The sequence below is a fragment of the Gymnoscopelus microlampas genome (assembly GCF_963454915.1).
Source record: "Gymnoscopelus microlampas genome assembly, chromosome: 10".
In the NCBI taxonomy this organism is placed as follows: Eukaryota; Metazoa; Chordata; class Actinopteri; order Myctophiformes; family Myctophidae; genus Gymnoscopelus; species Gymnoscopelus microlampas.
Window position 1 is genome coordinate 5,618,292 of NC_139947.1, and position 21,526 is coordinate 5,639,817.

The following is a 21,526-nucleotide window of genomic DNA, read 5'->3' on the forward strand; positions in this document are numbered from 1 at the left end:
ACGCATTAACACCTCGCTGACGGATGCTTGGAGGCACGTCTGGAAACAGGACATCACTCACTGCCTCCGTGCAGCCGTGCTGGAAGAAGTAGAAGTAAAAGTAGTACCAATACCACAATGAACAGTAGAAATACTTTTCTTCTTTGTTTACCTGGTATCCTATAGTTTCAATGTACAGATTATTTTTCCAATAGTATTGTTTAGAATGATGCTAGGTTCTGGGTTTAACCTGTGACCCTATAGTTTACTGAGGCACTACACTGTCTCTCTGCATTCTATGTACATGTGTTTACCTTGCTTACTGTAATTGTCTGGATAAAGAGCGTCTGCTAAATGCCTAAATTGTAATTGTACTTTGTTACAAAATAATCGTCACTTCGTGCCGTGAGCTTGTAGCTCTCTATCGTATTGAGACTATCTCTCATATTTCATATGTATGGGGAATGACCCCACCTCACTTGTGTGACATGGATACTTCTTTAAGACGTCTTGCTGGCACACACGGGTATACTGTGTACTGTATAAGGCCCAGGTGTGCGTGATTACACAGATGTTTTGATCTCCACCAAGCAGTCCAAGATGTGGGTGGTCTTAGCGGAAGTGTAGAGCAAAAGTATCAAAGACAGAGTTTTTGAAAGCTTTTTTTGAGAAAACTACTTACAGTATGAGTTGCAGGTTAATCCACTGCATTGTGCAGTTCAGAGAGCTGGTGTTGAGTCACGGCTCGTTTGTCGGTAAACAAACAAATTCCTTGGGAATCAGACTCAGCCTATTCAGCGCACCATATGAGCGTATTGCTGGCGGGTTCGGGCAGCTTCCGCTTTCAGGTGTAGTTCTGTCTGTGGATCTGGGTCAGTGAGCTCCCTCCTCATCCCGAGATAATCGCGTTGCTGCTACGCTGTGGATCCGACGCGGCGGGGCGCGCGTTCCAAAACAAGGAAAGGTTTGGAGCACTCCAGTGACACACCGGGAGTCCTGTGTCACAGGGATGTCATAGGCCACAGTATGGGAGGCATAAGGCCATTTCAATTCATTCCCTGTGGAACTCACATGGTTTGATAAAACTGACTTGCCTTAGGGGAGGGGGGGGGGGGGGGGGTAAAGCCAGAGAGCGGTGAAGCAAGTCAGCTTTACCAAACCATGTGACTTCCATAGGGGATGAATTGAAATGGCCTTATGCCTCACGTACTGTAAGGCATAAGGCAGCCATGAAACGCTTGTTTTAACTGTGTGAGGAAGGCCTTAGGAAACCTGTTGCCTTGATTCGTTAATGCAGGCAGTGTGAATTTCTGCATAGGGTAAATTGTCACCCCTCACGTTTTACGTTCCACTTTGACACCCAATGGACTAAATAGTGCAATACTTTCCTCTGAGATGTAGTTCCGTCGAAAGTAGAAAGTATTGAAAAATGGACATACTCGAGTAAAGTAAGAGTACCACAAAATTGTACACCAGTACAGTACTTGAGTAAAAAAAAAGTACTCTCCATCAGTGCTGTGCAGCCATGGCCTGGAGGAGTGACAGCTATTATCTCTAACGGCAAATTGCCTTTCTTCTCTTTTCTCTGTGTTTGGTGTTTACTTCTGAGGCGCTCATAGTTTTTCTGTGCTGCTGTGCTGATAAGTGACTGTTGGAGGAGGGGTTGTCGGGCCTGTTTTATTAGACTGTGTTCCTGTGCCCTTGAGCCTGACAGGGACACAGCTGCTTAAAGGGAGTTTAAAGCTCTGGCTTATTATCCTCGCTGTCGGGTGCAAACCTTGTACGTCCAAAACTGTTGCTTTTTCAGAAAAAAACGGTGGTGTAAAGTAACTAAGTACATTTACTCAAGTACTGTACTTAAGTACAATTTTGAGGTACTTTTACTTTACTGGACTATTTCCAATTGTCTATACATATTTACTTTTACTCCACTACAATTATTTGAAAACTTTAGTTGCTAGTTACTTTGCAGGTATAAATGATTACATTATAAAACATACATTAACCACTTCAGCCACTACACCCTATTGTATACATAGGCTATTGGAAAATAGCCAATCTACAAGCATCGCGACGCGTTGTGAGCTTGTAGATCTGCTATTTTCAAACATTTTAGTACTTTTACTTTTGGCACTTTTATACCAATACTTTTGTATTTTTACTAAACTACATTTCCATTTCAGAACTTTTACGTGTACCGAGTAAAGAGTACTTCTACATTACAGTATTGATACTTTTACTTAAAGTAGTACAAGGCTACTCCAAAAAAACAAAACGTTTTTTAGCAGCCTCTACTGGTCACTACCGTCATTGCAGGCCTATAGCTGAGTCCTGCATTACCCAGAATTCCATTCGTTTTCACCAGAAGGCGGGAGCGTTTCAAAAAGCATTCTTTTAATTGTTTCTTACTAGGCTATCTACGGATTGCTTCTCTTAGCCAGTGGAGCTTTAGTTACCGTAAGCTGTGCTTTCTTTTGCCGTTGTTTTTCCATCTTCAAATCATAATGTCTTAAAAACAGCGTGAGATTCCTTTTTGCCAATAGCGCGGTAGTTCCTGGACAGGAAACCAGTGCATTCTCGTTTCCGTTTCCGGCCAGATGACGTCATTCTCTCGAAAGAAGCCCCTGTCCACTTTCAATAGAAAATATGTTTATAAAAGGCTTTCGGGGGTGAAATTCATGTTGAGGGTGTTGTGAAACATTTGCCACTCACAAAAGATATACAATTCAACTTTTTTTTTTTTTTTTTAATGTTACCTAGTATTACTTTAAGTAAAACATTTGAGTACTTTTTCCACCACTGGTCACAAGCTCTTGTTAATACATCATTGGTGAAATATTTATAAAACACTTTCACTTTCAAAATATTTCAAAAATAGCTAAAATCTAGCCGATCTACAAGCTCGACAGCTCAGCTTGTAACACCGGCTATTTTCGCTACTTTTTTCGCGACGCTGTTGTACGTACACAACAACGTAGAAAAGTTGACATACAGAGATACAAGCTTTTTGCCCGACAACAAAACGTTTATGCTCAGCGAGTCTGCAGTCCCTGCGGCTTGGCCTGAAGAGTGTGTGTGTGTGTGTGTGTGTGTGTGTGTGTGTGTGTGTGTGTGTGTGTGTGACCCATCCACTCACCCTCCCTCACACACACACACACACACACACACACACACACACACACACACACACACACACACACACACACACACACACACACACACACCTTCATGACCCTGTTGCACTCATTCCGAGCAGACAATACAATATGTTCTCAGTCACAATGGAAGTCAGCCAAGCAGACTGCAGCAAACACCCTCTGGTCTGAACTACTCCACCGGCTCTGAGTGCCACGCTATGAGCTTGTAGATCTGCTATATGTATTTTTTGCATTTTCTTTTGCAAATCTTTTAATATATATATATTTTTTTAAAGCGAACATTTGTAACTCAAATATTTGCTTCTGGGGGATTCTACTTCGTCTTCTAAATCCTAACCGTTTTTTGAAAAAACTTATGTTGCTGAAATATCAGTGGTTCTCTAACTTTTTTCATGTCAAAGGACCCTCAAAATTATATGTATTTGGCCGTGGACCCCCCCCATCTCAAAATATGCTGTTCCAGGGACCCCGCAGAAGCACAGATTTGAGTTTTAAAAAATTGCTTTAAAAAGATATATATATATTCAATGATTTGCACAAATCAAGTAAAATCGGTGCCGCTATGAGCTTACGTATATCTGCTATTTTTAGCAGATATATTAGGTTAATGTGGTTTTAAAGGGTTAACCACTATGAGCTTACGTATATCTGCTATTTTTAGCAGATATATTAGGTTAATGTGGTTTTAAAGGGTTAACCACGTCCCCAATAATCTGGAAGCCATCATTCGGCAAAGAAAAAGCTCAAAACAAGGCTTTGTGAACTTGTGGATTGGTGAAAGAATTAGGGGGGCTAGTAGAGAGCCCTGGGAGACTCCAGCCAACGAGATATATTGGGCAGAAGAGGTTCTCAAACTATAGTTTGGGAGCCACTGCTTTAAACTATGCTGTAAAAACTCAATGATAACGATGAGACACAACATCAGCAGGAACCACAGCACTGTAAATGCATGTTCTAATTAATATTCCTATTAAAAGGCTGCAGACGTATGCTTTATTTTTTAAACGTGCTTTAATTCAACTTTGAAATTACACTGAACCAAGTGTGAGGCCGCCAAAAGATTTAGCCCATAAAATAGGGTCTTTCTATACAAAAATTAAAAACCTAATATAGGGTTTGATTTGATTTATTTAGCACCATTTTAAAAAACGGTACACAATGTGTAGCTACTCACATTATTTAACCCCTTCAATCCGGGAACGCATCTGTGTTATTTTAGGTTTCTTTGGCTGTTCAAAAATAGCAGATATACAAGCTCATGGCGCGGCACCGAGTGCCGCGCCATGAGCTTGTATATCTGCTATTTTTGAAAAATCTTGAACATTTGTAACTCAACTCTTTGCTTCTGGGGGGGGTCCCTGGAACAACATATTTTTAGATGGGGGGTCCGCGGGCTAAATACATAATCTAAAAATGTTTTCTAAATCCTAACAGTATGTTGCTACATCAGTGGTGCTCCAACTTTTTCATGTCAAGGACCCCCAAAATGATATGTATTTGGCTGCGGACCCCCATCTCAAAATATGTTCCAGGGACCACCCCAGAAGCACAGATGTTCGCTTTAAAACATATATTGTTTTCATATATAAAATTGGCACCGGGTAAAAAAGGGGCTAAAAAATTGTGGGTTAAACATTTTTGGAAAAAAACACATATATATATTCAAAGATTTGCACACATTTTCCAACATAAAAAAAGAAAACCAAAGCAATGTTAAAATGGCACAGATGCGTTCCTGGTCTTAATGGATTAAAAGAAAAAGAAAAAGAGAAGTCCCAAGGGCTTGTACTGTACAATATGAACTCGGTAGATGCATGATGCATTAGTATAATGTAGTACATGATTACACATGACAATAACCCAACATAGTTGATTATATAATTATGATTACAAATGACATGATTACGTAAATGCGTCAACATAGTTGACTGACATGCGTGATTAAACCTGACTACAAATGACATGATTACTAATGACAATTAGACGAACATGGTTGATTGACACGCATGATTGTTTTGATTGTGTTATAAGGAGATGTATGGAACCTCCACTTTTTAACTGCCCAACTAACCCTCTGTGTCTCACTCCATGCTGTGTGGACTTTAATGAGAGAGAGAGAGAGAGAGAGAGAGAGAGAGAGAGAGAGAGAGAGAGAGAGAGAGAGAGAGAGAGAGAGAGAGAGAGAGAGAGAGAGAGAGAGAGAGAGAGAGAGAGAGAGAGAGAGAGAGAGAGAGAGAGAGAGAGAGAGAGAGAGAGAGAGAGAGAGAGAGAGAGGTCAACAGAGCAATCACACTGTTGGCCCTTATGTGCTGGCAAATAGTTTTCACTGTGATAACCCAGCTCATTATATCTCTATTGTTGCTTGGTAACGGGGAATGTGTGTGTGTGTTGCAGTGTTATTACAGAGTAGTTTTAATTACTCTGACAGTTGCTGCTGTAGAGATAATGAAGGGGGGGGCGGGGTAGTCATTCACTTTGCATTCTATCAGCGTTCTAATATTTGACATTCTCAAATTACTTCCATTTCACAATAAGTGGAACAGGTCCAGATACGGGGGGGAAAAAAGCTGAATACAATAAACATTATGAGTGATTGGAGGACGGCTGAGAAATACAAATAAGAACGTCAAAAAGAGAAGAGGGAGAGAACGCAGACCTTATTAATCACGTCTCAGCTTCGCCCCGGCTGATGGCTGCTCAGGCGGTCATATCGGAGGGGAGGGGGAGAAATTAGGGATGGGTGCTCGGGGACACCTTGACACAAAGCCGGGGCATTGAACCTGGCAGTGTTGATTTTGACAGCAAATTTTGATTTAGTTTTAGTCATATTTTAGTCATCTGAAATGTTTTACTGTTAGTCTACAGTCGACTAAATATCATAAGATTATAGTCGACTAAATCTACAGTTGATTTAGTCGACTAGAATGTATTTCGGCGGTGCCCTGATGGAGTCGTAAAGGCTGATTTTACACTTGGTTGCATGCTGAAAATAGCAGATCTACAAGCTCACAACGCGTCGCAGCGCGGCGCGTTGTGAGCTTGTAGATCTGCTATTTTCAGAGCGCAACCAAACATAAAATGACTTGTCTTTTAGTTCTACTGGATCTCTTCTCCACTAGTCCCTCACTAACAATTTAGTCTAGTGTTTATTTGTTGACGAAATTGTCAATATATTTAGTCATAGTTTTAATCATCATAGCTTAGTTTTTATTTCGTTTACAAATGTCTTCTAATTCCTAACAGTAAAAAATAAATACCATTATTGGAAATTATGTTGCCATAATATCAGTGGTTCTCAAACTGTTTTCATGTCAAGGACCCCCAAAAGGATTAGCATTTGGCCACGGACCCCCATCTCAAAATATTTTGTTCCAGGGACCCCCCCAGAAGCAAAGATTTGCGTAAAAAATGTATACAGTATATATTCAAAGATCTGCACACGTTTTCAAGTTGTTTTTTTTGGAAAAATAAAATCAAAATGACACAGATGCGTTCTCGGATTGAATGGGTTAAGGCAGGGGTCTTCAACAGGGGGTCCGGGAACCCTAGGGGGTCCTCAGAGTTACAGTACTACAGGGGGTACGCCAAATTGTGTGATATATATATTCTTCTTACCTTAACCACTTACCCTAGCGTCCCTTTTCCGAGGAGAACTTTAGCCAAAAATAGCCGATCTACAAGCTCACAACGCCTCGCGCTGCGAGGCGTTGTGAGCTTGTAGATCGGCTATTTTTGGCAAAGAGATATAGGTGTAGAGGGAAAAAAGAGCCGACCACGTAAACAAAAAATGTTGAATCTGAAACACAATTTTATACGATATAGAGGGGGTCCCCTGCTTCATCTCTCTCTCAGTTAGGGGGTCCTTGGCCTGAAAACGTTGAAGACCCCTGGGTTAAGGGTGTCAACTCCTTGCCGCTGTCGGCCAACCATCTCTGCTCATCCGAGGTGGGGTGAGGTTCATTAAAGCCACTCAGTTGCCCACGAAAGCAATAAAGAAAGCATGTTCAGAAAAAGAGTTCAACTCTTGGTAGAGGAGTGGGGAAGCCCACTCATCAATGTCACTTGCCTCTGCAGAGCGTTGGATCCTCCGTCACGCACAGTGGGGACATGATTTTCAAAGCGCTCTGCAGTCACTCCAAAACAAAATATATATTTCTGTGGTAAACGGGCCCTTAACCCTTTAAGACCGGGAACGCATCTGTGTCATTTTAAGATTTCTTTGGCTATATATAAATAGCAGATATACAAGCTCGTAGCGCGGCACCGAGTGCCGCGCTATGAGCTTGTAGATCTGCTATTTTTTTTTTTTTATTGTGAAAATGTGTGCAAATCTTTAGGTTGAATATATATATATACTTTTTTAAAGCGAAAGTTTTTAACTCAAATCTTTTTACAAATTCACTCAAAAAAAGAACTCAAAATTTTACAAATGTCTGTAAAGTTTTTTTTACTACTTTTTTTTTTACTTATGTTGCTCATTATTATTATCAATGGTTTTCAAACTTTTTGTGTCAAGGACCCCCAAAATAATATGTATTTGTCCGTGGACCCCCTCCCATCTAAAAACATTTTGTTCCAGGGACACGATTTTTCGAGCTTGTATATCTGCTATTTTTGAATAGCCCAAAGAAACCTTAAAATGACACACATGCGTTTCCTTCCCGGCCTTAAAGGGTTAATGGGCTCTACGTTTGTTTCTTGTGTTCCCAGAGGAACATCATCTCCAAAAATCTCCTCGTTACTTAAAAAAACAACTTCCTCGTTTCTCTTTCTGTTTCCTGGTCTGTCTGTTGACGTTTCCTGGAAAAACCACACATGTTTTGATGTAGAGAGCTGTGTGCGTTTATTCTTTTTTATAATGGCCTCATTTGTGCATGTTTCAGCCCCGACCGATGCCTCACTAAGGCATCGTTGTAGAGGTAAACATCATTATTGTTACTGTATATCTCTCATTAGCCATAACTCACAATTCAACCCCCCCCAGCAAAACCAACACAAAAAAGTGAAATATGACCTTTCTTTAGATTTTTTCTCCCTGCAGTGGAGGGATTTAACACATTGACTGCCAGCATTAAAACGTCGTTTTTTTATCCCCATGCCAGAGTTTTTTTTACCTTACATTGACGATCCACGGAGACCCACGGCCGCCGCGGTGTGTACACAGATGTCAACAAACCGGCCGTTGAATAAGGCTTGTTTTCACAGCGAACAAACAAAATCCGAGCTACTTGTGTTTCCCTACAACTGATAACATAGTGGACGGAAGTGTCATTTTTTTGGGATGACGTCACACCGTCCATTCCTACACTCAGCTTCAATGGATCATTCCTATGTTGTGTTAGAGCGCCCTCTTGGGAAATTTTCCTTTAAAAAAAAAAAAATCACACCTTGTGTGAAGGAAGCGGTGCCTCTCCCATGCTCAAACAAACGGCCCGTGCTCAAACAAACGGACGGACACGCAGACAGAGTCAAACGTAGAGCAGTTGGCACCGCTAAAAACATCCTTGGCAGGCAATGTGTTACATAAGGGCGCGCTCCCACCGCCCTTTTATTTTACCTCTGGGGCAGAATCTGCCAATGCTTTGTCAATGTAAATGTGTGGATTCACGCAAGAGCGGATTTTTCCGCTTGTCGCGCAGACCTTGCGTTTATCCGCTCTACACGACTTGTCTATTTGAAGCATATAACTGCTGGAGGCAGGAGCTGATTTTCCTCCTCTGTCCAATTGGGTGAGTGGAAGGTGGACGGTCCCAAGACTCAGGAAGCACCATGGTGCTCAAGGCAGAAGGCGGTGCGGGCTACGGGGGGGGGGGGGGTCCTGAAAGTGAGTGACAGGTGTGTCACGCCCGTTTTTTAGAATCCGCTGGCTGCAAAAAACTGTGGCCGCGCACAACCTGCGTTTAACGCTAGCCGACCATGTTTTGGTGGGAGCGCGCCCTAAGCATATAATCACTGCCAGGTCAAAACCTTGTACTGTATGTCAAAAAGTGCTACTTTTTAGGAAACAGAGAAAAAAAAGCTGTATTCCAATGGATCCAATGTAGTTATGTTTTTAGTCATTTTAGTTATCAGCACATGCAGCACATACATTCCATAGGGCTAGACCACACATGGACAAATGACATCATCAACTTGCGACGGGAGTTGTCCCTATTGAGTGAACTGTTTTTAAAATAAATACAATATTCAAGGTGTTTTACATTTTAAACTTTAGTTATAGAGGGCAATTATAATGTATTAAGGCATATAAGGATTATCAGCCAGGGAGCCTTTAAATGCTTTGCATTGGTTAAATATTTATAAAACCCACTGAAACACGACCACTTTCACTTATCACGGAAAATTACTAATCAGCTATTTGTTGCTACACTCGCGTGACACTTTAGTAAGTAAATACTGCATTCAATTACGGGGGAAAAAAACAAATTTATCGTCTCTCTCAGGTGGAAACCTCCAAAACTGTTACTTTTCAGAATTCAAATTCAAAAGTAGCAGATCTACAAGCTCAAAACATGCCGCGTTTCGAGCTTGTAGATCTGCTACTTTTGATGCTTTTGTGACGCTGTAGTATGATCAAGTAGGCCGTTGATTTATGAAAATAGCACAAAAACAGTTCGAATATGGAGATAGGAGGTTTCTGTGTGGAATAAAAGACGGTAGTAGAATTCATTTGAATGGCAGTGAGTCATATCCAGCAGACAGGGTCGGTCAGCATCTCCTCTGACCATTTGTACGTTTCTATGGCAACCCCAGCTTGTTAAGAGCTTTTCATTGTGCGTGTGTGGTTCGGACCTCCGGACCCTCAGCGCTGTCGTCCACGTTTCCAAATGAGATGAAATGAGGCGGTGGCATTAAGCCATTGAGACCGGGAACGCATCTGTGTCATTTTAGATTTATTTGGCTATTAAAAAATAGCAGATCTACAAGCTCACAGCGTGGCACGAGTGCCGCGCTGTGAGCTTGTACATCTGCTATTTTTGAAAAATCATGAAAATGTGTGCAAATCTTTGGAGATATATATACTTATAAAAATTAACGTTTTTAGCTCAAATCTTTGCTTCTGGGGGGTCGCTGGAACAACAACATTTTGAGATGGGGGTCCGCGGCCAAATACATGTCATTTTGGGGGTCATTGACATATTATAACATACGTTTTTAGTATTTTGTTAGGATTTAGAAGACATTTGTAGAATCCCCAGCAGCAAAGATTTGAGTTAAAAATGTTCGCTTAAAAAAATATATATATAAGATTTGCACAAATTTACACAATTTAAAAAAAATAGCAGATCTTTTTTAAATAGCCAAAGAAATCTAAAAATGACACAGATTCTTTCCTGGTTCTAATGGGTTAACCACGTTGAACTCTGTAGCCTCACTTCCCTGTTCTGGAGTGAGCAATTGTCTTCCACCCCGACATGTCTATTCTGGGCTTCATGTCATTATAGCTCATGGCATCATCCAGGACCATGCACCGCTAGTGATGGAAAACAGTACTCACATGTTTTACTTGAGTAAAAGTATCAATACAATGCAATGTAGACAATGTATACAAGTAAAAGTCCGGAATTCAAAATTGACTTAAGTAAAAGTACAAAAGTATTTGTATCAAAATGCACTTATAGTACCAAAAGTAGAAAGAAAGTGCTCATTATGCAGAATGTCCTGTTTCACAAGTTTTCAAACGTATACAAATCTTTTAAAAATAGCAAGTTCACAATGTGTTGCGGTGCGACGCATTGTGAGCTTGTAGATCTGCTATTTTCAAATGGCCAAAATGTATATAGGGCTGAAGTGGTTAATGTATGTTTTGTAATAATAATCAAAATCAACAAAGTAACTAGTAACTAAAGTTTCCAAATAAATGTAGTGGAGTAAAATTACAATATTTGGACCCGAGATGTAGTGGAGTACATGGAGTCAAGTTTTGGAAATTGGAAATACTCAAGTAAAGCACAAGTACCTCAGAATTGTACTTAGGTACAGTACTTACAGTAAGTACATCTACTTAGTTACTTTCCACCACTGATTCTATATGTGAACTCTCACAGAGTTACCAATCAAGCTGGGGACCGTGCGGAACCCCGCTTTGAGATCCACTGAACTCAGTATAATAGGGTTTAAGCCCCTCTGCCTACATGGATTTCTGCCACCCGTGATTGAACACAGAGGGAAGCTGTTCCATGCTAAACCTTCCAGAGTGAATCAGGAGAAATCATTCATAATTCATAGACGCAAATCAATGTCATATCCGCTTGTTGTGTTCTAGTGAAATGCTGCCACTCAAACATGCTTTTGATTGTAAGAGCAATTATTTAGAATATTTTGCAGATGTCTGCAGATACAACCATGGCATGAGCTTTTCATGCCAGTCCAACAGTGTGTAAAGTACATTTACTCAGGTGCTGTAAAAAGGCTTTTACTTTACTGGAATTTTACTTTTACTTAAATTTACTCACTACAATTATTTGAAAACTTTAGTTAGTAGTTACTTTGTAGATCTTGATTATTATTCCAAAACATACATTAACCACTTCAGCCCTATTTACATTTTGGCTTTTTGAAAAAAAAAGCTACATGCAACGCATTGTGAGCTTGTAGATAGGTTCAAGGTTCAAGGTTATTTTATTTTGTCTCCCGTAGGAGAAATTTGTCTTGGACACACGGACCATCAGCATAAACAATACCATACAGTCTATTTTTTTTACATTTTGAACTTGTGAAATGGGACATTATGCACAATGAGTACTTTTACTTTTGTGCTTTAGGTATATTTTGATACCTATACTTTTGTACTTTTACTCAAGTCAATTTTGAATTCCGGACTTTCACTGGCAACAGAGTATTCCTACATTACAGTATTGATACTTTTACTTAAGTAAAACATGTGAGTACTTTCTCCACCACTGCATGCTACACATAAACCCATTATCTATAAATAGACGCAGAGGGATCAAACATGGTCCCCATCACAAAGACCCTGTAGTAATAGCTGTGACAGGTTTGGTTGAAATATATCGAGGGGTGTGTGTGTGTGTGTGTGTGTGTGTGTGTGTGTGGTGTGTGTGTGTGTGTGTGTGTGTGTGTGTGTGTGTGTGTGTGTGTGTGTGTGTGTGTGTGTGTGTGTGTGTGTGTGTGTGTGTGTGTGTGTGTGTGTGTGTGTGTGTGTGTGTGTAACAATGTTTAACCCTTTAAGACCGGGAACGCATCTGTGTCATTTTAGGATTTCTTTGGCTATTTTTTTAGAAAAACGCTCCTGATTTCGTGTATAGAGGGGCGTGTGTATAGAGCCTCAGAGAGATTGCGGCTGCATCCCATTGGTTCACCGATCTGTCCGTCAACCCCCGCCCCGTTAACGCAACATTACGAGCGACGCCCACTGCACTCTGGTTGGTTGGGGAAATGAACACTTCCTCATACCGGGTACACCGATGCGCTGGTCCAGGCTTTTATTTTTTAGCAAAACTAAGCAATAAAAGCCTGGAGATCGAGGCTATTGTTGGGGTAATTCAGGCTTATAAGCATAGACCGTAAAAAAATAATGGACAGAGTGACGCCATTGGTTTCTACAGGCCGTAAATGAAGCCTATTTTTCAACGATTTCAATTGGAGTAAAATCGCGTCGTATCCTGGGCAACCGGAAATGATTGCTATTGGTTGGGTAGCTTGTCAATCAAGAGCGGGGGCGGGGAATGAATGCTATTGGTTGTGTAGCGGGGTCAATCAAATCACCCCGCTCCTCCTACAGCATATCCTACTTTATCATCAATTTTAAAATAAATGGGACCATAATTTACCAAAACGCATATTATGGCGATTGAAAGAAGACTTTAAACTAGCGACTGGAAGCATACAGTATTTATGACAATGTTTATTAAGGTAATAAAATCAAGTCTAAAGTTCGGCAAAAACCCACCCACTTGCATTGAGAGTTATTTCTTCTGAGGGGTAAAACTGAGAAACTACAGGCCATTCATATAACTGTCACTTCCTATATAGACTCAATTTCAAAGGCGGATGCTGGGCGCTTGCTTATAAGACACATCAGGCAGAGACCATCCAACAAACAAACAAGGACCCAGTACAAGCAGCAGGGATGTGACACTGGTTTATCAGGCATATTGTTCTGCTCATTTAGGTGATGACCATGATTAAATGGACCACGGTTTCTTTCATTCAGAGTGACTAAGCAGTGGAGAACTGTAGTGACACTTTCACACGGCCTGAAGCCGCCAGCCGTCACAAGCCTTTGAACAAACCGTGAGGCTGATTTAATTGAGCCGATAGGAATTCTATTACAACTCAACTAACTGATGGCTATAATTAGATCCTGTTACAACTCAACTAAATGATTGATGTTTTTTTCAAAAGTCTTTATGAGAGAGAGAGAGAGAGAGAGAGAGAGAGAGAGAGAGAGAGAGAGAGAGAGAGAGAGAGAGAGAGAGAGAGAGAGAGAGAGAGAGAGAGAGAGAGAGAGAGAGAGAGAGAGAGAGAGAGAGAGAGAGAGAGAGAGAGAGAGAGAGAGAGAGAGGTCAACAGAGCAATCACACTGTTGGCCCTTATGTGCTGGCAAATAGTTTTCACTGTGATAACCCAGCTCATTATATCTCTATTGTTGCTTGGTAACGGGGAATGTGTGTGTGTGTTATAGTGTTATTACAGAGTAGTTTTAATTACTCTGAGATAACGTGTAGAGAACTTTGCACACACATCACAATTAAGTGGCAAAAAAATCACAAGTGGCAAAAAAATACGTATTTTAATGGTCTCGAAAAGGGCCGTGGCCTAATGGCTCGATAGCGCCCCCTACTAAATACGGTTTAGCCCCCACCAATACGGTTTCCCCTACTTGTACGAAAATTGGTACACACTGGCACCTGTACCATGTCCCGACTTACAAAAAAGTCTCTTGGATCCATGACCTAAACCAAACAGGAAGTCAGCCATTTTGAATTTATTGTGGCGTTAAAGCGCTTTTTTTTTCCATTATCACAGGCTATGCTTTAACAAACTCCTCTTAGGAGGATGGTCGGAATTACCTCAAACTCACTCAGCGTACACAAGAGACCTCAACGATGAAAATGTATCAAAAGCGTGAGTTTTCATAAAACGGTGTGACCATGGCGAAGCGTCAAACTTCCATGTTTCACCGCCAAACAAGAAGGGAAAATAGCCGATCTACAAGGTCAAGTTTTTCCTTTTTTTTCTTTGTAATTTTTAAGCTGATTGCCATACAGACTTGTGGATGATGTCATTGGACTCAGATCACATGTCCATGTTTCTCATGAGTTTTCCTTCGATATTGTTACCTAGCTTTACTCCCTGTTCTGATTGGTCGATATTTGGCCCTAACGTGAACAGAGGTGCGAGGGCCCGGTCATCGCTGCTTGCAGCTTTAATACATTTTTATGTTTGAACGCCGAACTTAGAACTTAGGTGTTCTTATTGATCATTTTGTAGGCTACCCATCTATGGGCTTATATTAGAGATACTTGCTCGTCAGTGTTGCTGAGATTGGTGTGGTGGGTCGCTGTGAGCATGTTCCAAAATTGCTGACCCTATAATTCTTTGCTAATTCCTTCTTGTCTTTACTTTTATTTAATGTCTTTGTCTTTTCGTTTATTTATTTTCCTTTTCTTTGATGTTGAAAGTCCCTCTCTACCTGGGATGGACTGAACACGTTGAAACTTTTAGTCCTCTGCTCAGGAGGAACGCTTCCTGATTGGGTTCACGACCCAAGAAGTTCTTCAGCATCTCCTCGGCATCCTTAGAACAACCAGGCTTCAGGATGCAGTTCCTGTAGTCCAAACCCACCTTAGGGTTCATGATTCCTTCCTCTTTGAAACGGCTGTAGAACATGTCCGTGGACAAGACCTCACTCCACAGGTAGCGACACAACAAATGGCACCAAAGCCGCCTTCCACGTGGTCACAGATAGCTGATATGATGGCCCTTGAAAAGCAGGGACTCCTGCTGAGCCTCATGCATTCAGTAGCCGGGTCCAAACCAGTCTGGGTGTGACGAGCCTGGTCCAATTTAGCCAGAACTACCTTAGGTTGACCATACCGGTGTTGGCGAGACGAGACTTGATGAGTTTGTCCAGCAGGTCGTCAGGAATCGGAGCTCCTGTCTTGTAGTGTTTAGACATTCTCCGTAGTGGTTCCTTCTCCCAAACCCAGTTCTCCAGCATCATGGATGGAGAACTGTCTCCGCATTGAATGCACTGAATGCAGCGTAGTCAACCTAAACTCACAGCCATCTGTCTGCTCCCGTCAGACAGCAGACAGCCGGGCTGCAGCGGGAAGAAATATCCAGGGCTTTGAGTTGCTCTGATGTCCTTTCCCTCTCTGGGGAACAGGTCGAGGTAGAACTGTCCGACTGTCTGTCCAGAGGACTGGTCGGTGACGCAGTACAGAGTGACGTCGGGATGCCACACGGGGGCGCCGTGCACCAGGCTGAACGACAGACCCAGCAGGTCCTGGCAGAGGTCCAGCAGACCCTGGGTCACAACCTCCAAGGGAAAATACTCCTTCAACTGGTTGTGATCCACTCCATACTGGTTCTTCGTCACCTGGGCCATGTAGTACGGCAGGTCCCATTCATGCAGCTCCCCATTGAATGGCAGACCTCTCTTCTGACACTCATCCTCCTTTAGTTTAAGGAGGTTCGCTCTCTCCTTGTCTCCCAGTGGCTTCAGCTTATGGGCCAGCTCCTCCAGGAAGATGGAGACCTTCTTGGCAGACTTTGCCATATCTGTCTTCAGGACAGAGTCGACGTAGGTCCTAGAACATGACTTCAACGACTCCTTCATGTACTGTACAGAGCGAGTCAAATGCTTTCCCAAGTTTCTTGCGTGTTCCAGGAACAAAGCGTTTCTTCATGGTGGTGAAATAGTCGTTGTACGCCAGCGTGATCTTCAGCTTGTCTCCATCTGCCTCCAGGGAGCTCAGGAAGTCCTCAGACCTCCCAGTTCATCCCTGCCGAAAGTCAAACTGATGCATTTGATCTGGTCTGGTTCCTCTTTGGGGAGATGCACTCCATCCCTTTTTTTTCTTTTTTGGGTCACTGTGCTGTTGCACATATGAGGAATTTGTCCTGCCCCGGTGTGCCGCCATTTATTTATCCTTTGTATGACCACACAGATTACTTAAATACTTAATATTCTTATTGTTGTCTTGTGTCTCTTGGCTAGTTTTCCCAACCAGCAGTCTCTCCATGTATCTCTTATCCTTCGCAGGAAGACTGTCTTCATCCACCTTCAATCCCAGAGCAAGAATCCTCGTTCTCCACGTCGTTTGTCATCCTCATGACCACTTGAAAGACAGACAGCTTCTCACATGCATATGTGCTGGCGGCCCTCACCTCCTTACTGGGAGACATATACTGTACATGGGGAAGATCAACATGTTCTCCTGGACGGTGTACTCAGCTTCCAGGTCAGCCAGGGCCTTCAGAGTGTTGTTGAAGGTGACACTGTCCAGCTCCAGGGAACGCACGGCATCATACACCTTCTTGGTCTTGGCAATGAGCTCGTAAGACATCTGCTGGATCTATTTAGGGCTCAGATCCCAGCGCAGAAGGTTCCCGGTGCAAACCCGAGTAGGGCTGCTGAAACCCACCTCTCCTGTAGCGCCCATGTTCGTGGAAATCAATCATAACATAGTTTGAGCTCTGTGAGTCTGTTTGGATGTTACTCATTTGGTTCGGGAGTAGATGGTAAAATGAAAGGATTTCCCTGCACCTCCCTCTGTTTGGATCAAAGGGTGTCCATCTCCAAAGGTCAGAACACTTATACTGTAGATGCTCTGGTGTGTCCTCTAAGTAAAGGAATGCAGTTCAGAGATTCACTCTAGACTGTCTGTGATGTCAAAGACATCTTTGAACTTCAGCTGAAAGCCATATGTTGAGATTTACTGTGATTTTTGCTGTGATGTCCATGATGTAGAATAGCTAGAATTCCATATATGGTGCTACATGCCATCTGATGCCATCTCAGAGGCAAATGTTGTACTCCACTACAATTATTTGAAAACTTTAGTTACTACTAGTTTGTTGTGTCCTACTGTTACTCACTGTTTAATGCATGTAGTTACTTTTCTACACCCCTGGTGTCACTGTACTGTAGGTAGCCTTCACTAAAGAGGTGATATAATAAAGAAGTGCGGAGAGGAAGTGAAATGCAATGTATGCCATGCTGTGAAGCCAATGCTGAGAACTATCAAAGAATTGTCAATGTAAATGGATCCATGCTCTCGAGTGTTTTATTCATTGCCATCCACCTCTACAAATTGGTGAGAAGGTAACCCACCTGCTATACTTTGACTACAGATGACATTTTTTTTGCAAAGATGGCAGTAAATGTGCCTTGTCCTGCTCCGTTTTTGCCTTGCCCTGGAAAGCCTACAATTCCATTCAAGTCATGGATGCAAATGTTTGACAACTACCTACTGGTCATAAATGCAACAGGGAATGCATGGCCTGCTGCAAGAAAAAGGGCTGTACTGCTTCACTGCCTTGGAACGGAAGGACATTTTCACTCACTGCCAAATACAGGTGATACTGGTGTTACTGAACTAAGAGCACATTTCTAATGTGGTAGTGGAATGTCATACGTTCAGAAAACGAGCACAAGGCCCAAATGAGACTGTCACCCAATATGTGGTTGCTCTCAGAGAGCATGCATCATCATGTGACTTTGGTGATTAGACTCATGAGATGCTCCGGGATCAGCTTATCCAATATGTCACAAATGCACATATTAGGGAGACACTCCTACTGGAGCCTAACCTCAATCTAGATAAGGCTATCACGCTTGCTACACAGATTGAGTCTGCAGCTGAACGAGCTAAATGCATGGTTGGAGATAAATCAAGTACAAGCAGTACAAAATAAATCATTTTGACCACGGCCCCGTACATGTTTCAGATGTGGATCTGTCAGTCGAATGCTCCCTCATGTCCTGCTACTAAGGCTACTTGCAAATCCTGCCACAAGAAGGAATATTTTTCCAGAGTGTACTGGACTCAGATCACAGTTCTTGTTCTTCATTGGTTTTACCTAGCTCTGTTTTCTGATTGGTCGATATTTGATAGTACTATTTTTTGCTATAACTTTTGAACGGTTTGTCGTACAGACTTGTGAGTCATGCTAAGTGATTTGGTAGAGAGTCCTTGTCCTTCATTGGTGTTACTTAGCTCCGTCCCCTCTTCTGATTGGTCGGTATTTAATCGTTTCTATCTTTTGTTATAACTTTTGAACAGTTTGTGGTAGCCACTTTTGAGTCGTCTCATTGAACTTGGTTTAAAGTCCTTGTCCTTCATTGGTTTTACTTAGCTCCACCCCCTCTTCTGATTGGTTGATATTTGATAGTTCCTATTTTTTACTATAACTTTTGAACGGTTTGTCGTATGGACTTGTGAGTCGCGTCACTTCGGTTGAGAGTCCTTGTCATTCATTGGAGTTACTTAGCCCCACCCCCTATTCTGATTGGTCAATATTTCATTGTTTCTATCCTTTGCCATAGGTTTTTAACAGTTTGTTGTACAGAGTCATGAGTCACCTCACTGGACTCGGTTGAAAGTCCTTGTCCTTCATTAGAGTTACTTAGCTCTTTTCCTGTTATAATTGGTCAATATTTGCCCCTAACGTGGACAGAGGTGCGAAGGGCCCAGTCACGTATTATTATTATTATATTATTATTATTAGTAGTAGTAGTATTAGTATTAGTATTATTAGTATTATTGTCTCCGCCGGGAGACTATGTTTTCGTTCTCGTCCTTCCGTGTGTCCACCAAGCTAACATTGGTCAAGCTTCACGTGACACTTGACAATACGTTGAAAGGGTGTGCTTTGATTGGCTAGCGAGACGCATGATGAAATAGAGACCTATACATAGGTGTGTCACTTCAAAAGATCATTTATATCTTTTGAAGTGAGGTAAGACAGGATTAATCAGGAACAGTACTGGCGGAGACCTGTGCTCCGAGGAGCACATTTTCTAGTTAGTATTAATATTAGTATTATTATTGCCTTAGTGTTTAGCTGTCACTTTAATAGAAATTAGAATGTGGTGTCTTGTACGGTTCTGTGTAAGGTGAGGTTACTTAAATCAATGAGGACATGAGTTTATGGCTTCTTCACTGCTGTGAGATGAATGTACAATTCTCTTTCTTGTGTTATTTTGCTTTTTAGAGGCTTTTTAGATTGCGTTGTCAAATCAATACATTTTATTTCAATATGTAGGTAAGTGATAGTTTGAGATGGTGGAAGAGCCTCTATGTGTATGTCCTTGATGATATGTTTTTGTTCTGTGTTGATGGATTGTTTTCTGTTTTCTGTTGTGCTTTGAAGATGCTGCATCTCAAGGGGCTTAATATCCTCCAGCGAAATTTCTAAACAAAATAGCAATAACAGAATACAAACATATTGTATGAAAAATCACCATTTCATAATACTGTCTGGAGAGAATAGCACTTCTTCTTCTCAGCCTCTGGAGAGGTTTTAGTCATTCTCCTTCACATTGTATGCTGTATCTTTTTTGTTGCTGATGTGATATTAACACAAAAAACTAAACATAAAACAGTGTTCTCATACAGTGTGTGTGTGTGTGTGTGTGTGTGTGTGTGTGTGTGTGTGTGTGTGTGTGTGTGTGTGTGTGTGTGTGTGTGTGTGTGTGTGTGTGTGTGTGTGTGTGTGTGTGTGTGTTCCTGACACAGCAGGGAGGCTGTAGTTTCAGTCTCTGAGGCCTCATTTGTTTTTCTGTTTGCAGTCTTCAAAACAACAGCCTCAATACGTACAGGCACGCACGCACGCACGCACGCACGCACGCACGCACGCACGCACGCACGCACGCACGCACACCCACACACACATGCTGCTTTCACACTAGCAGCTACAAAGCTACAGGCTACCGTATTTTCAATGGAAGCCAGCCACATGAAGATACAAAGATACATCCAACGTTTGTAGATCTGCTACAAAAGCTACAAATAAGTAGAGCTGGTTTCAACTTCAGACACAAAGCTACAAAGCGACAGATGCTGTCTGTTTGTATCTCTGTATATTTTGTATCTGCCAGTGTGAACACAGCATTAGAGTGTCAAAATGGACCCAGTCAGTTTTAGTTAAAGATGATTGTAGAATTATCCGGGCCTTCCAGCAACGGAAGTTGCGTATAATCATATTATAATGTGTGTATTTCCTGCTTAGTTAGGAACATGATAGTTGCTGTTTCTGTTATAAAACATATATTTGTTTCATTCATTATTTTCTCTATTTTTTTCCCCCCTTTTTCTTCAGATTAGAGAGTGTAGATATACCCATGGGCGGAGAGGCTTGATAAGACGGGAATTGGATTCAAACCCGGGTCCTCGCAGGTGCTGTGGTCTGTGCAATACCACTCATACTTCTACATTAGTATTTTGGCATCAAAACATACTTGCAGTACTGTATCACATGCAAAAGTGCTCACCCTGCAGTATGATCCATTACGCAATCATATTATTGGATTGTAATTAGTAATGCATTTTGTGTTCATCACTTTAATACTGTACCTTCTAACAGTGGGGAGGATTTTAATTACTTTTACTTTACTTTATAAGCTGGGTAGCTGAACCTATACGTCATAATTTATCACTTAACGTATATTTTGTATTAACATTTTTAATCAGCAAAGTATACTAATAGTTTTCAAATAGTTGTAGTGGAGTGAAAAGTACAAGTTAGTGCAGTGCTTGAGTATGTGTACTTAAACCAGGGTTGGGCAACTTTGATGATGGAGACTTTATTTCCAGAGGGCCACATTGCATATACTGTCGGGCTATTCTATGTCACACAAAAGTAGCTAAAATTGCCAATCTACAAGCTTGTAGATCTGCTATTTTTGCTTTATTTGAATTATAATCCTGTTTTTTTGTTGCTAGTTTTGAATCGGAATCCTGAAAAGTAACATTTTTGTTTAATTTCAAATGCATTTAGTTATACTTATGTTAACTTTATGAACTTAAATACATTGGACATAAAAATACATTTTATTTTAATACTAGTCATTAAGCTGCTAATTTAGACTGAAGTAATTAAAGCGGGTCATGTTTGCATGTTTGGAATTGTAACAGCTGAAATCAATAATATATCAATATTCTGATATTAACCTGTGGGCCGCATTAAGTGAAGGTGGGGGCAGCATGTGGCCCCCGGGCCGCAAGTTGCCCATGTATGACCCACTTTCCACCTTTGGCCACCTCCGCTTATCGTAGCACTTTGAGATTTTCACAAATATAAAGTGCATTATAAATAAAATCCATTATTATTATTATTATTATTATTATTATTATTATTATTATTATTATTATTATTATTATTACCACCAGGCACCGGCCTTAAGTAAATGAATT

At 41.4% G+C, this 21,526-nt stretch overlaps 1 protein-coding gene and 1 pseudogene across 2 annotated transcripts in view; both read right to left on the reverse strand.

The window, feature by feature from the left end:
* The window catches only part of LOC311054056 (acid-sensing ion channel 1-like), a gene marked incomplete at its 5' end in the record, with an annotated part of 138,388 nt that overhangs the window by 69,849 nt on the left and 47,013 nt on the right, over positions 1 to 21,526 (reverse strand). The gene's annotated exons all lie outside the window — the stretch shown is intronic.
* Positions 14,793 to 16,675, reverse strand: LOC311053223 (thimet oligopeptidase-like; annotated as a pseudogene). Its single transcript has 2 exons — positions 16,497 to 16,675; positions 14,793 to 16,258 (listed from the first exon to the last, which is right to left on the reverse strand). The product of its transcript is annotated as a thimet oligopeptidase-like (transcript).